The 17,130-nt window shown below is 49.6% G+C and overlaps 1 protein-coding gene across 8 annotated transcripts in view; it reads left to right on the top strand.

The window, feature by feature from the left end:
- The first annotated feature begins 2,069 nt into the window (after positions 1 to 2,069).
- The window catches only part of ZHX2 (zinc fingers and homeoboxes 2), a 76,663-nt gene continuing 61,602 nt past the window's right edge, over positions 2,070 to 17,130 (top strand). For 4 of the 8 annotated variants that reach the window (XM_055703572.1, XM_055703565.1, XM_055703568.1 and 1 more), the window contains exon 1: positions 2,071 to 2,232. The gene's annotated coding sequence lies outside the window, so the exon portion shown is untranslated. The other 4 variants (XM_055703567.1, XM_055703566.1, XR_008731179.1 and 1 more) reach the window with 4 other exon arrangements.

Raw genomic sequence — 17,130 nt, 5'->3', positions numbered from 1 at the left:
GCTTTTCTCTTTTTCCAAATCATAGAAAAAGAATTTGAGACAGTAGGGAAAAAAAGTGTATCCTGGGGGGAAATATTTTTGCCTCCTAAAATATCTTTTTTTTTTTCCTCCCAGGCATTCAGAATTCAGAAATATTTCCAGAGCTGAACAGCTGCCGAACACTTAAACAAAATAAGAAAAAAGGCATTTCCACTTTTTTTTTTAAAACAAAAACAAAAAAAACCACCAACCCTCTAGGGAGGAAAACCAGAGTTCAATGAGCATCCACAAGCTCTAATGGTCATCTACCGTGCCCCCAGCAAGCGCGGAGGGGATGGCTAGGCTTGTCCCTGATCGATCTAGCTTCGATCTAGAAAGAAGTGGGAAAGTTAGCAGGAATCTGGGAGCTGGTGGCAGCGAGGAAGGAGGAATCCATTCTGTTATCAAATACTCGCAGAGACGGTACTCAATCAGGCAGGCAGAAACACGCCTACTCAGAGAAGGGTATCCCTGCACAGAAATCTCTTGACACTGCTTTGACATATTTACGTTCTTCCTCGATTATTCACTTGCAATAACTTCGAGCTCCTCTTCTGACACTAATACCAGCCAGTCCCCAGCCCTCCACGGGGAAGGGAAAGAAAAATGTTCCCTGAGGAAGCTCTGCAGCCGGGATAGGGGCTGCAGCCCTGCGAGCCCCAGCGCCGGTGCTGCGGGGCAGGGCGAGAGCCGGAGCAAGCGGAGATTTAAAGCCTTGGGGGGTTTAAGTATACAATTAAAATACTAATTTAACGCGATCTAATCAAAGGTACGGCATGGTAGATAGCACACCCCTGGAGTTACAGTGAGATTACGCTACTCCTACGTCCTATTAGCCTGGACTTGTTGGAAGATGTGCTATCTAGAAGAAAGATACAATCGGTAATTTTTTTCTTTTAATTAATCCATTGAAGTAAACAGAAAATAGCCCGGGCCCTATCTGTCTGCATCTCTGTGGGAGAAAGGCAAAGAGGCGCAAGAGTTCAACGACAGTTTTAAACTGGGGGGACGGATCCCGGCGATGCAGCAGCGGAGCAGAGATTCCAGCAGCATCCCTCGGGAATACACACCACCTCCTGCAAAGCGATAAACAACCACCGCCTGAAGTCCCCCTAAAATCGGGTGGCTCGGAAAACCTCCGTGGCAAGGCGAGGATGGAGGAACGCTCCCCCACCGGCCCCGGTAACCCGCCGCGTCTCGGAGGGGGCAGCCTGGCGGCATAGCTTCGGCCAGCCCCCAGCATCCCACCGCCCGCCCCACAGCGGGGGTCCGGCACCCCCGGCGGGGGTCTAACCTCGCCGTCCCTATAGCGGGGCTCCGGCCCCCCGCCGTCCCTATAGCAGGGGGTACCCCCCCGCCACGCCAAGGTGGGGGTCCCGTCCCCACGTCCTAGAACGGAGGTGCAGCCTCTGCCATCCCCACGCGGGATCCCGGACCGAGGGTCCTTACCCCCCGCCCCAATGCCAAGGGTCCGCACACCCCTGGCGCCGCCACGGCTCGCACCGCCCGGGGTGGGCGTGGGAGGCCCGCCGCGAACACCCGGATCCGCCCGGGGGATGGGGGTGCCGGGGGGGGCGGGGGGCCGTGACGTTCCACCCGTGGAGCGGGACGGGGGGGGGACACCAGAGATGTCACCGGCCGGGCCGGGCACGGACCGGCGGTGCCGCCGGACGGGCTGCGGAGCGCGCGGCGGAGCCCACGCGCGCGGCGCGCGGGGCGGGTGGCGGGGGGGGGGGGGGGGGGATGCGCGGCAGAGCCGCGGGGCTGAGCCGCGGGAGGCGCGGGGGGCCGGGCGCGAGGCGGCGGGGGGGCACGGCCCCGCTCGCAACTTTCCGCCGCGCCGAGGGACCCCGGCGGCCGCGCCGGCGGTGGTATCGTATGCAAATACGCACGCTGACGTCAGAGATCATGTGGGTTTTGGCGTAGATCCCCACCGATCGAGGGCTCTTTTTTTTTTCCCTTCTTTTTTTTTTCTCCTTTTTTTTTCCTCTACCCCCCCTCCTTTTTTTTTTTTTTTTTTTCCCGCGGCGGGGACGGGGCGGCGCGCGTGTGCGTGCGTGCGCGCGTGGCGGGGCGCGCGTGTCTCCCCGCGGGCCGGCGCGGCGCGGCGGGGGCGGGGGCGGGGGGGCGCGGGGTCCCGCGGCCGCGGGCTGCCGCGGCGGAGCCCCGGTGCCGCTCCGCCCGGGACAGTCGGTGCCGCCGCCTTGGGCGCAGGTAGGAAACTTCCCAGGCGGGCTCCCCCCCCCCCTCCCAACCCCAACCCCCCCCCCGGACCCCGGCGGCGCGGCGCCCCCCTCCCCGGCCGCCCCCTCCCTGCACACGGGCACTCGCCGCCGCTCCCGCCCCGGCCGCTTCGCACCCAACTTTTCCTCCCGCAAAAACTGTCCGGTTCCCGGGACCCGGGAGGGGGGGCGGGGGAGACCGCCGCGGGGTGGGAGCCGGGGGGGGGGGGAAGTGTTTGGGGTGGGCTTTTTAATTATTTTTAGCTATATTTTTAATTTTTTCGCCATGCAGCCTCCTTCCCCCGCGCCCTCCTCCCCGCTCCCCGCGCCGCCTCCCGATCGCAAGTTTGGGTGAAGGGGGGAAGGCAGGAGAAGGGGGGGGGGGGGGGGGGAGGAAAAAACATGTCTACGTTTGTCTATGTCGACATCAGCAACACAAAATATGGCGTCCGCTTTCGACAGGGCGTTACGTAGAGGCGAGCAGGGCGATTTTGTCAGTGCGGTCTCTAAAAAGGAGCCGCTGGCTGGCAGGGCGGGGGGCAGCCGCCCCGGGGGGGCTGCAGGCGCGGGGGGGTCCGGGCGCCGCCGCCACGCGTGTCTCCGCGCCCGCGGCCGCACTTGGCAGCGCTTTCTGCTGGTTTAATTTTTGATTAATTGTTTTTTTCCCTGCCCCCCCCCCCCCCTCCGCCGCTGTGAGCCTCCCCGTGACGGCGGGGCCGTGGCGCGGGGGTCGCTGCCGGTGGCCGCGGAGCGCGGCGGGGCGGGGCGGAGCGGAGCGGCCGGCACCGAGCCCGGAGCGCGGCGGGGCAGAGCCGGGCGCCCGCTCCATCCCTCCCGCAGCCTCGGCGAAAGTCTCTGCCTGCCTCTGGCATTTGTGTTTTCCCCGGGATGGGGAGATTTGGGGAAGCTCGGCCTTTGGCATGTTGCATCCACTTTTTTTTTTTCTTTTCCCTTTTTTTTTTAGGAGAGGTGACTTTCCCTTTTGTTTTAGCTGATTTCCAAAGCCATCACACAACCGTCTCCTTCTTCCCCCCCCACCCCCCCCCCTTCTCTCTCTCCCTCTGGGATGAGGGAGACAGCAAATGACAGAATTTTCTCCCCTCTTTGCTAGGAGTAAAACTTGGAAGTGGAGTTGGAATGTGCCTGCCTGACTTTGGGGTATCCCTTTGCCCAGCTCTTTCCCGAGCCCTTTTGTTCCCTTTTTCCTGGGATTCCCTCCTGTGGGAGACAGCTTGGTGGGGGGGCATGGCCCCGATGCCCTCCCGCTTTGGGCTGCCCAGGCACCTCTCTGATGGAGGCTCTCCATCCTCTCAGAGCAGGTGCTCCCATTAAATCCTGGGAGCTTGCAAGGACCCTGCCCTGCAGGGCAACTCGGCAAAAAGTTTTAGGCTGGAAGGTGGAGAGCAGAAAGGGGGGAAAGCATCCAAAGGAGAAGGAATTGGAGGGAAGAGGAGGGATCTTGCTGGGTGGGAAGGTGACTGGGTGGTCAGGATTGCTGGGTGTCAGCACCTCCTCCCAGCTGGGTGCTGGGTGGGCCGTGGGGAGCAGCAGGTGAGGGTGCTGGAGCCTGCGGTGCCTGGTGAGGCTGCAACTCTGGCAGCACAGGGGCTCCCTCGAGGGGGTCACAGCCGAAGGCTGTCTGCTAGGCAAAACTGGTCTTTCCTATTGGATTTTTTTGTCCCACGGGTGTCAAGGTCCCAGTTCAGGAAGGGATCGTAGCACATCCTTTAGTGGAGCAATGTTAGTCATCCCAAAAATAAACTTTCCAAATTGAGGCTGAGAACTAAAATGTCAAATGTCTCAACGTAATTCTTTTACAGCAAATGAGGGTAAATGATTGCCGCTCTCTGATTTGTCATCCAGCTCACCTAAAATAATCCACATGTAGTTGGTCAATAAATTGTCTTTTAAAAAAAAACCACCTCCAGATTAAACTTTGCATGGAGCTCGTCCCTTCTAGCCAGGGCTGGGATATTTGTGCAGGCACAGGTGTGACTAGCAGGGGTCTCATGGCTCTAGCAGAAACCTTTTGCATGTGGCCTTACTGGGAAATGCCATGTGAAGTAACACTGCTGTGTGTAGCTGTGGTTTTATTAGACCGGTAGAAGAGTAATTTTGTTGTTCAAGAGGTATCTGTGACCGGAGTGCTTTGCCAGTGTAATATATTCCTGTCCCGGTAAAGCCTTTCTAATGTAGATGTGGCTTCAGTCTGTTGTATGAACTCAACAGCTCTTTGAAACACAGAATTGCAAATTGATCTCCAGGTCAGGGAAAGCAAGGTACTGGCCTGCAGTTGGGGAGAATATAAATGCCCATGCATTTATATCCTTCTTAGCCCATGCATTTTTAAAGTTGTTGGCCAGTCCTTACTTTACTTCAGCAGCTGTGTGCACGTTTATCCCCTTCCAGCCTTCTGCAGAAATGAATGACCAAGAGCTGTCCTGTGTTCGTCCTCTCTTCTTATACCTGTGATGAACTCAGTGCTGGAAAGCGCTTAGAGATGTGTACAGCTCAGTTATCAGCCTGGACCCTGTGTGATTACTCACCTTTATAAAATGACATTTTTCTGCCTGCTCCCCCCCCAGAAGTTCTCCAGTTTCATCCCACTGGACATCTCTGCTGTCAGTGTTTGAAAGGAGCACGCTCCTTCCAACTGCTTTCTCTCCAAGTACCACTTTTTTTCCCCTTTTTACCCTGGTTACAGGGTACAACAATTTCTAGACAGTGTCTGTAAAATCAATAATCCATTGTATGAGGCAGCCCAAGTTGGCAGCATCATGTTTTGGTTCTTTTTGTTAGGGAGGCAAATTTTATTGTGTTTTTATTAAAAGTCAAAAAAAGAAAGCTAGCATTAAATATAGCAAAGTTACTTGCTGCTTTTTACATTTTCAAACCAGTTTCAAACTGCTGCAGGCTGGAACGAGAACACAGCAGGTTTTGCTCATCCTCGTACAAGGTGAAGATTTTAATGCCAGGCATGACATCACTGTATTTGCATGTGTGACATCTTTGGGTTTTACTCCTTTTAGCTTTGCTCTAACTCGGATGATCCTCAGCAATATTATTCGGAGTGTCTTCTGGTTGGGATGTTTTGACTCACGTATAGATTGTTTTCCTGTGCGTCCACTTAAGGAATGAAAACATCCACTGAAAATAAACCAAAACAGTATTTTGATTACAATTTGTTTAGAAATGGACAGTGGCACAACTGACTTCCTTAGGATTTTAGCATGGCTGTCAGGCTGCAGTTAAAGCTGCATTTGCTTTTTGTGTGGAGAGAGTGTAATTGTAGTTTTGGCTTTCATGTGTGAGGATAATTCAGCAAGTGTGTTCTTTCCTTAAAAGTTACTTGCAAACTGAGGTTGTAACATGCACAGCTGGATGTCGGTATCTATTCATATTGAAAGTAAGTAATAAACAAAAGGAGGCATTGAAATAATCTATAAAGGCATCAATTTAAAGCCATTAAAGTAATTGCTGGTCTTCTGTCAAGGTGTGTTTACATGTGTCACGTCAGCTGGAACTAATATTTGTGGTGTTAGTTTATTTTATCAACCCTTCAAGAACAGATGGGTCTGAAGTTTACTGCCATGGTATGGATCAGTCCTGGGGTAGCAATAAGTTTGGGTTTTTTCTGAAGAAGCCAGAAGAGCTGTTGATTTCCAGAACATTACAAATACTTTTCATACAGGGTAGTAGTTGAGAGTTTGGTTTGCAACGGTGTAGCAAAATGGGAATGAAATGAATTGGCCCTGGGAAGATGAAGGGAAGAGAGCTCAATTCCAGCCTTGCCATCCGGAGGCAGTTCAGACATTACCAACACACCCCTCCCCCCCCAAAAAAAAAACCCAAAAAACCCTGCCATGCTTTTGCAAATCAGGAGGGTGGGTTGTTTGATTGTTTTGTTTTAAGAAAGATGAACTTGGGGTTGTTTCAAGAAACTCTGTGGGACTGGATATAAGACAATGCGCTTGGCAAGCCTTTCACAGAACCATGGGGCCCAAAACCAGTTTCGGAAGTGAAACCTGAATTTTCCATAAGCTGAGTTCATGTAAGATGACCAGTATTGTGAGTCGGCTGGTGAAACCGGGAGATCCAGTCAAACTGAGGGAGATGTGTGAAATGATTTTGTGTATTTAGCACTGAACAAGCCTCAAATGGCTGTTTTTTGTTAGCGAGCAGAGGGAGGACGGCGCAGGCAAGCAGAGGAGGTTTTGGCATCGGTAACTGAGAGGGGACTTAAAGTCCCCTTGGTGTGGGGGTATTCTGGTAGCCGAGGACATGGGTTATGGTGCAGTATCCCCTTGAATTCGCGGATGAGATGGCATGTGCCCGAGCTGCCTGCAGCAGGCAATGCCCTGAGCGGGGCTGGCAGTGGGAAGGCTCATGTCGGCGCTTGGCAGAGGGGAGCACTTGCCATCTGGAGGGCTGACGGGGAAGGGAGGAAGGGTTGGGAAGCGAATGGGGAAGAAGGTGATCTGTAACGCCTGTGTGGTTAGAAATCGCACATCGGGAGTGGAGCGGGGGGGATTTCAGCGAGTTTTGACAACCTTTTCTGAATTGGCCTGGTGTGCAGGGTACATGCTGGGTGGTGAAAGCAGGGCGCGTGCAAGGAATGCAGTGTCACTCTGGCAACGAGCCTCCCCAGATACATCTACAGTTTATATCTTCTCCAGCTTGTGGCCCTCGAGCAGACTTGCCAGCCGAGACCTTATCTAGCGAAGCGAAGCTCGTTCACCACTTTCTTGCCTCTCAAATTAACTTTTGCAGACGTTTTGGGAGGAATTTGCAGATGCCCAGCCGGGCTGCCCCATAGACTGCAGATTAAGCAGCGTTGTGGTCCAGGCTCACCCCTGGGCTCAGTTGCCATCTACACCATTCACAAGCTCCAAAGTGATATAGGTCATCTCCATCTCGTGCTGCCCCTCATCTCACAGCCGGGGGAGACCTTCTGGCTGCCCACCTCCTGGGGCTCTGGCTCCAAGGGCAACCCCAGCATCCATAAGATCATAGAACTATAGGAGGGTTTGGGTTGAAAGATCATCTCATCCAACATCCCCTGTGATGGGCAGGAAATGGCTCAAATCCCCATCCAGCCTGACCATGAACACTGCTAATGGTGGAGCATCCACAGCTTTGCTGGGCAACTTGTTCCAGTGGGTCACCACCCTCACTGTAAAAAATTTCTTCCTTAATGTCCAATCTTAACTACCCTCTTTAAAACTTTTGCCTCTTGTCCTATCACTACAGTAAATCACTACTTCTTACAGGGAAAAAGTAAGCATGTATGTATTTCAGACTACATAATATCTCATTACACAGGGTACCCAACACCTAGGAGTGCATGAGCGCTTTGGTGGGGTCAGCATCCTACGACCATGCCAAGAAATTGCTCCTTGGGTGAATTTTCTGGTTGTGACTTTATCCTCCCAACCCCGTGCGATGAGTTTGGTAAGTGGCATCAGCAAGAAATGCCCCTTTGCTGGTGTAACAGCCTTTCTGCTGGCAGGTTTTGCTAGTGCAGCTACCTCAGTGACGTGTCCTGCCCTGGCTGATTGAACCGCATGGTAAGTGTTAGCGGTACACACCTGACATGAGATGTTCCCATGCAGAAATGTCTGTGTCATGTGCTTGTTCAGCTCTTGATGCCTGCACATCAACACCCCTCTCTGGGAAACCCTTTTTACTGCTTGAGTTAAGCCCCAGTTAAGCCCAGTCCTCCCTGCAGGAGCGGGTGTTGGAAGCTCTGGGGGACAGGAGCAGACGCATCCTGGCTGAGACACAAGTGGCTCTGTGCACGTCCTGGGGTTTTCTCCAGACAAGTGTTACCTGACCACAGCATAGTTCAGTTCGCTTGGGAGACTCCTCCACTTCCTGAAATTCAGCCTCTCCTGGAAAAATGTGGCAAAGCTGAAAACAAAGTTACTTCCCTTGTGTTACTCCATTCGCTTTCCCCTTATCTGTGGGCTTGCATGGAAACAGTTTTGGTCAGAAGCAACTCTCTGTGGCACTCCCTCCTTTCTTAAGTGATATATATATAGATATAGATATATAGATATATATATGTAAAAGTATTATTTTTTAGCTTGCAGCATATTGATGGTGTGATTTACGGTGTGGTCCCAGTTGGCACCAACGGAGGGGATAATTAACTTCATGCGAGCCGTCAGAGAGGTGGGGTGGGAATTTCTCACAGTAGTTTCCATACCCCACCATGGCCCTGAAGTCTTAGTTTTCCTTGCCTCTCATTTTTCCCCATTCTTCCCGTCCTGACCTTATTTCCCCTCTTAAATGCTAAATATTTTTTTAAATCTGCAACCTCAAATTACCTGTTGATTTTGGCTTCTCTTTTGTCATTGTCTGTTGTTCCCACAATTTTCTAGTAAGTGTTAAAACTGCATATTTCACTCGCTGGAGCTTAAAAAAAGAAAAAAAGCACAAACAAGTGGAAAGGGATTTTCTTGTTTGTTTTGAGTCAAGAACCATAACTAAGGAAGCTTCAAGTTCAGGGTTATTTAACCTGTTGTCCGGTCTGATGAGTGGAGGAAGAAGTCCTGTGAGCAAAGCTGTATAGGGAAGAATGCATCTCCTTTCTTTTGAAGCAGAATCTTGTGGTTTGTGCGTTTTTTTTAAATAGCACCCAAAAAAAGCAGGTTCTGGGCTGCTGCTAAAGGCACCCTCAGAAGGGTTTAATAAAATGGCAGTGTTTTTCAAGAACTCTGTGCCCCTTCCCTTGCCTCCGATGTATGTGTTTCTTTTTCTCACCCTGCAAGCTTTGGATGTTTTTTTTTAATATCTCTCAACCTAATTTCATGCTTATTAGTTTCAGTTACTTTACGTTACACTTAGATAGCAGGAGTGGGAAAATACTTGTTCTTTTTAAAAATCTTATTTGCTGGAAGAAAATTCCAGAGTAAACAGTTGGAGGTAGTAAGTTTTGTTGGATTTCAAAGAGTGCTGGGACAGAGGCCCTGGGAAGCGATGTGGGGAGGTTTTGTGTCCTCTCCTGCAGGGAGAAGCCAGTACGAAGCAGACAGCGCCGGCATCTCCGAGCTTTGCTGCCGGGCTGGCGGAGTGCTGCTGATTCACTCTCACACGAAATAAAGGAAAGTCCTGATGGTTCTGGCCTGAAGTGTTTTTGAGGAGATGCCTTCCCCACCCGTCTTCCTGCCTCCCACCTCTAAAGCAAATATGTTTTGTTGTGGTTTTTTGGTTTTTTGTCAGCATCCTCTTCAGCACGAACTGTCAGGCACCGCAGGGAGTTTTTCCTTGTCTTTTGTCTCTCCAGAAACTGATTTATTTAAATGATATGCTAGGAGCACACTGCTGTTACAGGCTTTGGTGCTTGTCATCTGCTGAGCTTAGGTACAGTTTCTGTGAAAATTGGGGAAGATTGGGTTATGCCAGAGGATCACGGTCCCCCCAGAGCTGAGGTTTTTCTGCATTTTTCCAAAGATTCCCCTTCCTGGTCTTCTGAGAAGAGTGGTGTTTGGTTGGACCTCTTTATTTCCAAGTGACTGAAAGGCAAGGAAGTTGCTTGACTGCTCAGCTCCCTCCTGGGGAGAGCGCTTGGTGTTTTCCACCAACCTGGTGGTTGTTCGCACTGCTATCGCTGCTCCCACCTGTGGGACCACTGCACCAACACCCTCCTTTTGCTCAGCAAAAGGTGGTTACAGGTCCTTTATCACTCATTTATTTCATTGTCACTGTCCGGCATCCCCATGACATCGCTTGCAGCCTGTCACAAATGTGATGCTGCTTTTCATTACTGTCATGTAATGCATGGTACCAGGAGTCATCGTGACCTGGCAGCTGCAGAATTTTGAGATCTGTTCCTCATCTCTCAGGACTGGGCAGCCAGGTTGTTTTGAGAGCCGGAAACCCTTTTACCTGGGCTTTAACCGAAGGCACAGGTCTACCCAGCCTGTGCTCAGGTACAAGCATCTTGCCAGGAAGGCACCAGCTCCACTGTGTTACATTTTTGAGAGTTAGGTTTCATTTTATTTGAGAAGCTGGCAGTGATAAGATGCTGAAAAAGCCTTGTGTGGGGTTTTTGAACCAGGGAAAGTGCCTGGGGATGCTGTGTGGGAGCGCTAGCAAACACAGCAGAGCCCCCAGCACAATCATGCTGGATGGCTGCGTGCAGGGGTCAGTGGCTGCTGAGGACCTGCAAGATTTTGCCCAGCTGCTGCGAGTGGGAAGTTTCCAGGTGCAACTGGTGCTGAATAAATTCAGAGGACACTGCTGCCTTAGGAAACCTTTACTTCCCTCTGCCTATCTGGGATCATCCAGCACAAGGAAAGAGTAAGCTCCACACGTGGTTTAAAGCAATAGGAGGGACGAGGAAGAACAATGTCTTCGGAGAGAACTGTTTTCTTAACTGCTCTTTGCTTGGCATCTTCTGTTTCTTTAGAGTTAGAGCATCCTCACAATTTTACTGTTGCCTAAACAGTTTTTACAGAATGCCCCTCCTCTGCCTATCTGCTGGCATCTTGTCTGCCTGTCTTGCGGTTATGTTGAAGGGATGAGGTGATTTGGGAAATACTGCTCAGGGCAAACACAAGTTTCAAAATTCACAGTTAATCTGATACAGGGGAAAAAATGTTAGCTCTAAAGTATTTTGCTTTCAAGCCTAAATATACTTGAAGTGCCTTAAGTGATGCTTGCTTGTCCTGTTATCCTCGATCTTCATCTTGCCTATGAGTACCTTATTTTCATGTTTTACCGTATTTTTCCATGTTCACTGTCTGTGTGACGGTCCAGGAGAAGTGTGCAAACACTCAGTGCATGTCTGAGCCAGGAGAGGAGTGTCACAAGGTATTATTTATGCCAAAAAGAGTTCATGCATAGGGATGATCTTAGCTCCGGCCCCATCACTTCTGCAGCAGCAGATCAGAGTGCCGAGTTGGTGGATTTAAAGTTAATCTCCTGAAATCTGAACTCCTTTTTGTTTGCTCTGCTCTTGTTTCTTGGCAAGCAGCGGATGGTCTTGTTCTCTCCGCAAAGCACTCAAGAGCGGGTGCTTTCAGCCTCAGGGTCTGCAGCTCTGGGGAGCAGGGGGTGACCAGGCAGCAGCACACCCCTCGCCAGCTGGCCCCGATTCCCTGCTGAGCCCTCTACACCTTTCCCACAGCATTTCTAAGGGACTTAAATATGGTGTGGTGTTTTTTGTTTTTTTTTTTAAATTAAGAAAAAAAGGGACAAACCTCTGTCTGCACCCTCTGCCCAGTTGGGGAGGAAGTACATTGTAAAGTGCGTGTTTTGCATTTTTGATTTCTTTGTAGTACCCTCTTCCTTGCCCTCTTCCCTCACCTGCCTGTTTCCACCCTGCCATCACTTTGGAGAGCTCTGTCTGCATCCCAGCAGGGAGCCTGCTGTGCTAGGGTGCTCGCAGGGCAGGGAAAGCTCCTTTCCATCCACAGGCAAAAGAGCTTTTGTGGTGCTTGGTGGAGTGAGGGACCTGCTTTGAAATGCACTATTAAATCTGAAGCACCCCCTGAAATGTGAGCGAGGTGCTTTGAGAGGAGGGTATTGGATATTTAACATCAGCACTGCTGCATCCCAGTATTGGTGGTGATGTAAACAGTATGCAGTACTGTAGGGCAACGAGCTTGTGGCTCTTTGCAGGCTGTGTTACTCACAGAAGGTCACGGGCAGCAAGAGGGGATGGGGATTACCAGTGTCCCTGCCATGCTTTTAACTTTTCTTTTTGATGTTTTGTGTGTGACGGCATGAGGTGTAGTTTGCTGCCTTTTGGAAACAGTGTACTTGCACAGGAAAGCTGCATTCGTACCTGAGCCTCCTCTCTGTATCGATTTCTTTCAGCCAGTGTTGGAATTTGATCACATTTTTCAGTTAGCTGCCCTGGACCCATTGCATCCTTTCCTGTTTCCCTCTCCCTGGCAGAAGCAGTACCCCACAGCCGGTGCAGCTCTCGCAGGACCGCTCAGACTGGCTTGTGTTTTCGTCTAACCTGCTTCTGTTATTTTATTTTATTTTTGAATCTGCCTGTGTTTTGTTCATGCCACTGTAGATGGGGATTTTATTTGTTCCTTCTCGCTCTTGTCGTGACCTTTTTGCTGTACCTCAGGGTGGAGGCTGCTACCATGTGTCACTGTCATGTTGGGTTTGGTTTGTGCATCTAGGCACTGCCGTAGCATCCTCCAGAAGAGTTCCCACACCAAGCCTGTGGCACAGATCAGCCAGGAGACCCTTCTTGTGCTCAAATTTGTGATTGCTGGTCTGCACTACAGCAGAGAAGGTCTGTGATTTGTCACCATTTATTATTGGTCTTTTACATGTAGGTACTCATCTTGAAACACTCTTCACATTTTGCTGTGGCCACTTGGCTTGGTTGGGGCTGCAGCTTGATTAATTTTTCGCTAGTGCATGAGTGGCCCTTGTCCCTTTGTTGTGTTTTAAAGTCAGTAAAAAGTACTCAGAAAGTTGGGAACAGCAAGTTTGACACATACTTAGTACTGAAACTTCTACAGTGTAGCTAGAGAAGGAAAAATACCAGGAATCTTACTACATTTTTTTCTTTTTTTTTTTTTTTAATTTAAACTGGAAGCTATGTAGGAAGCTGATTAAGAAACATTTGAAGTTGGGTGGGTTTTTTTGGTCATGAAACTTCTTTTTTACTTGTCTGCGGTTTTAAAATATCCATTCTTAAATTATGTGAAATAAACGGTATGAGGGTGAGGCACAGGCCAATGCACATCTGGGTTTGGCAGGGTTCTTCATACATGAAGTTTCATCCTTAATGTGATTTAAATAGTTCAGGGTATTAAAGCCTTTAAATCAAGGTTTATAACGACTTTAAGATGCTCCCCACTTAAAGCATGAAGGAGTGTTACATGCTGTGGGTTTTAAAAGGAAGCACTATACATTAATTGCTAATTACGTACTTAATTATTAAGTTCAAATAGTGATATTGTTTTTCCAAGGCATGTTTGGCAAATGATGGTTTTTAATCAAATTACAGAATAAAATAATTACTTGAAATTTAACATCATAAACTTATTTTATAGGTATTAATACAGTGAGGATCTATTAAGGTCACCTTTGATCTGCATTGAAAGCAGGCAGGCAGAGTCTTGTTTGAAGGCAAGGAAAGCCAAGGACCAGTTTTGTTAAAACTAGAAGACGAACATCCCAGAAGGTGCTTGTTGGGAAGGTGCTTGTTGGGAGCCCACTCTTCAGGTGAGAGCGGGCTGTTGATATAGAAGTTTTTTGTTTCTTCAGAGAGTATCTGCAGATAGATTAGTCAAATGGTAGTTAATGATTTAACAAAGGGCACAATGTTGCAGTTGCCTTTGACTCCGGCACTGCTTAACAACTCTGGATTGGAGGGTGGAATTAACACCGTAACTTTGAAATTAAGCTTTTCTTTTCCTTTTCTTCTTCCCAGTGAATGCCAGGCTTTTGACTGCCAGCTTTTAGCATCACGGCCTGAAGTGTAAACTTTTGCACTCTGTGCTAAGGACACGTACATAAAAGGTAGAGATTCAGGTTGCATCCAAACCCCACTTGGTTCATGAGCTTGCTGTTGTAGAAGAAGGGTCTGTGCTCTCCCTATCCACCTGAGGGTCTTCAGGGAGTCTCTGCTAGCAATCCTTGCTTTTTCTGCAGACCCCTGTCGGTTGTTGAGCAGAAAAAGCTTCATGTGTGACAAGCCAGATGTGATGTGAGCGGAAATCCGGGAGACCGATTATTTCTCGGGCCAGTGGGACCAATGCACACTGCTTTCCAGTGTGTTTGGCTCGTGAGATTGAATTCATGTGTGCCCCAGGAGAGGTGTCAGTAACCCCTCTCCACTTCTGGCAGTTGTGATGGGGATCTCTCTTCCACACCCTGTCTGTTTTCAGGGAGTGGTAGGAAGTTACTGTCTTCCAAGATTTTCCCTTCTGTCAAATGTGACAGACGTTAGCCAGCAAGTAAAAAAAAAAATTTAGTACTGGGGCTGGTAGACCCACAGACACACAAACACGGAGGCAGGCAGAAACTGACCTCACAGATCCCTTAAACGTCAGCAATACCAGCAGGAATAAAAAGAAGGAAGTGGAGTTTGGCGATGTCTGAACTTTTACCCAGTTCTTCTTGCTACCCCCCTTCATTTTGCCCCTGCCCAGGCTGGCAGGCTGCAGCCGCTGGGTGCCCATCCTCGGTAACACTCCCGGCAAGTGGGGTTACCAAAAGGCGATGTGCTTTCCCCGCTGCAAACGTAACGGGCGAGGTGATGTCAGTGCAGAGGTATGAAAGAGTAAGCACAGCAAAAATACCTTTTCTCCGGAGTCCTCAATGAAATCACAGGGGCTGGTTCTTTGAAGTTGGCTGCCTGATGATATTGTGTACTTAGCTTTCAGGGTACAGCTTTGAACAAGCAGCGGAGACCCTTAAAAGGCCCAAGCCCCCACTCTTTTTATCAGCATTTTTACATACGTGCAGCTACAGCGTGCACACATGCATTGCATGGTCCTGCCTGTGTGAGTATTTGGGACATTGCGCTCATCTTGAAGTAAGATGCAGCATGGATGTCTTTCCACCCCCACGGATATGCCCAGAGCATCGGGATGGTGGTTTCAGGCCATTTGCAGCAGTCTCCATCCCAGCTGGGTGACAGCAGTGGGGCAGGGGGAGCTGGGTGCGGTTCTGCTGGAGAGGGCCTGTGATCAGCTCCTGGGTGTTGCCGTGATGGGGAGGATTTGATAAAAGGATCAAGCTTTCCCTGGCATTATCACGTTGTAGTGAATGGGCAAACACTGCTCTTCTGGTCTTGCCTCTACCTCTGAGATCACCAGCAGCTGCTTCATTAACTATTAATGGCCTGCTCATTAATGCTGTAAAAGGCTAGGACCAATCTTGCAGATTTTCTGGACTCTTCCCCTGAAATATTTATGACTTGTTCACTGTGCAAAAGGGCAGGAGCAGCAGCAGAGAACATGCCTCCAAGTTTTGTTGAGCATTATTAAAGAGCTCATGAATATGAAGGAGCTGGCAACTTCTCTTTTTTTTTTTTTTTTTTTTTGGCTTTCCAAGCTAACGCTGCATGTCTGGCTGTAGGAGCCGAGCAGGCTGGTGGTTTGCTGAAGCATTGGTGGTTAAGTTGGTCCCCTGGTGAGCCGTTACTCCAGGCAACCCCCTGTAACACCTCAGATTTGTAAACAGACTTACCTAGTCTAGTGTCTGGTGCTCTGCCTTCTTAGCAGCATCTTGGCTGCTTCGCTGATGACCTGTAGTTCCTGTAGTGCTTTCCTTTGCATCACACTGTACGAGCACCAAGGCATAAATGCTACCTCCAGGGGAGGTTTTACTACTCTTGTTTAACAGCTGGGGAAACTGAGGCACAAAAGTTGAACAGTTTGCCTGGAGCCAAGCAATGGGAAACCAGCAGAAGATGGAAATGATTTTGCCCAGAACTGTAAGGCTACTTTTGATTAAAGTTTAGTTAGTATGAAAGAGGGTGACACACACCAAGCCTCATCTGAAGCCACTGCTACAGGTTGTTCCCATCCCATCCCAAACAGAGCTCCCTCATGATCGCAGAGAGGAGCACTGAGTAGTGTTTTCCCTGGGAAGGTGCCAGTTATTTTTGCTCCCTTCAGTACCAAGAAGCAGCAGGAAAGCTATTATCTCCCCTCCACCCAGATTCTGGAGATAAAACTGTTCTTCCTGTCACTTATATTTACCAGCAATAAAGAGTCTGTCCACTAAATCGCTACTGTAGCTCGGCTGGTGGTGCTCCAAGCAGATTAAAATCTATTTTTCTTTCCCACAGCCATCTGCACAGCTAACACTAGTGTAAATACGTGTGGGAGTTTTGGTTTTTTTTGGTGAAGTAGAGAAATATGCTTTAAAGATAACAGGTATGACTCCAGGAGTCAGGACCGGTCTGTACAAAGTTTAACGTCTTTTCCATATGCAGCTAGCCTTTAGAGCTGAAAGGCTTCTGTGTGCTTGGAAGATGCAGGGTATATCAAGAATGGCCAGTCTTTGATGCTGTTTGAGCTTCAGGGCTCGCGGGTAGTGCCGGACTGGAGCCAGGCAGCAAAATAGATCCGTATCAGAAGCATTCTCTGGTACAACTTTCTCATTATTATTTCTCACAAGAGTGTGAATATTTTATCCCGCATCGTATCAAATTACAAGGGATGCTTGGTTTCTCTCCTGGAGCCATTCCTTGTAGTTGATGGAGCAAAGTTACGGTGGATGTAGGGTAGAATTTCAAAGTCCTGTTCTTCACCAAAGCAGCATTTAAGGGTTTATCTTAACAGCTTAATTTCATACTGCTAGGACAAGATGAAGAGCCTGCTCAGGTAGCCAGGTGGTTGCCGCAACGTAGTGCTAGAACATGGCCGTATTGTACCCTGTATGATTGCGGCAGGCCCTGGTGGGACTTCGTTGTCATCTCCGGGAATATCCCGGCAGCATGCTGAGTGCCATCTGCTTTTGCCCTCAAAACTAGCGTGTCTCTGGGGAAGACTTCTGGGACTCTGCTGCTGCAAGAACAGCATCCAAATCTTGAGCGACTCTTGTCAGTCTTGATTGAAGCAGTTCCTCCAAAAGCTAGAGAAGGGGTGGATGGAGGAATCAAGTCCCTGTCCCTTGGCTGGTGTAGCTCTTCCAGAGCCAGCTGCAGTGGAGGCTGCAGAGCAGATCATCGTCATTTGTTTAGTTACCAGTGGTGCCGTTACCTCTCCATCTGTAGAGCTGCTCTCTTTCTCATGGAAGGTCTGCCCCCTCATCCCAGCAAGGGCATGAAGCTGCATCTGAGTTTTGGGAGCCCTTTCCTTGCTTGTTCCTTTGTAGTTAGGGGGAGTCTGCCCAAAACAGACCTTGTTCCTCCTCTCTGAGTATGGGATTGAATCACAGGTGAGGGATGTTGCTAAAT

The sequence above is a fragment of the Falco cherrug genome, chromosome 3 (assembly GCF_023634085.1).
Source record: "Falco cherrug isolate bFalChe1 chromosome 3, bFalChe1.pri, whole genome shotgun sequence".
Taxonomy (NCBI): Eukaryota; Metazoa; Chordata; class Aves; order Falconiformes; family Falconidae; genus Falco; species Falco cherrug.
The sequence above is the reverse complement of the archived record's forward strand: the minus strand, read 5'-3'. Positions and strand labels throughout refer to the sequence as shown.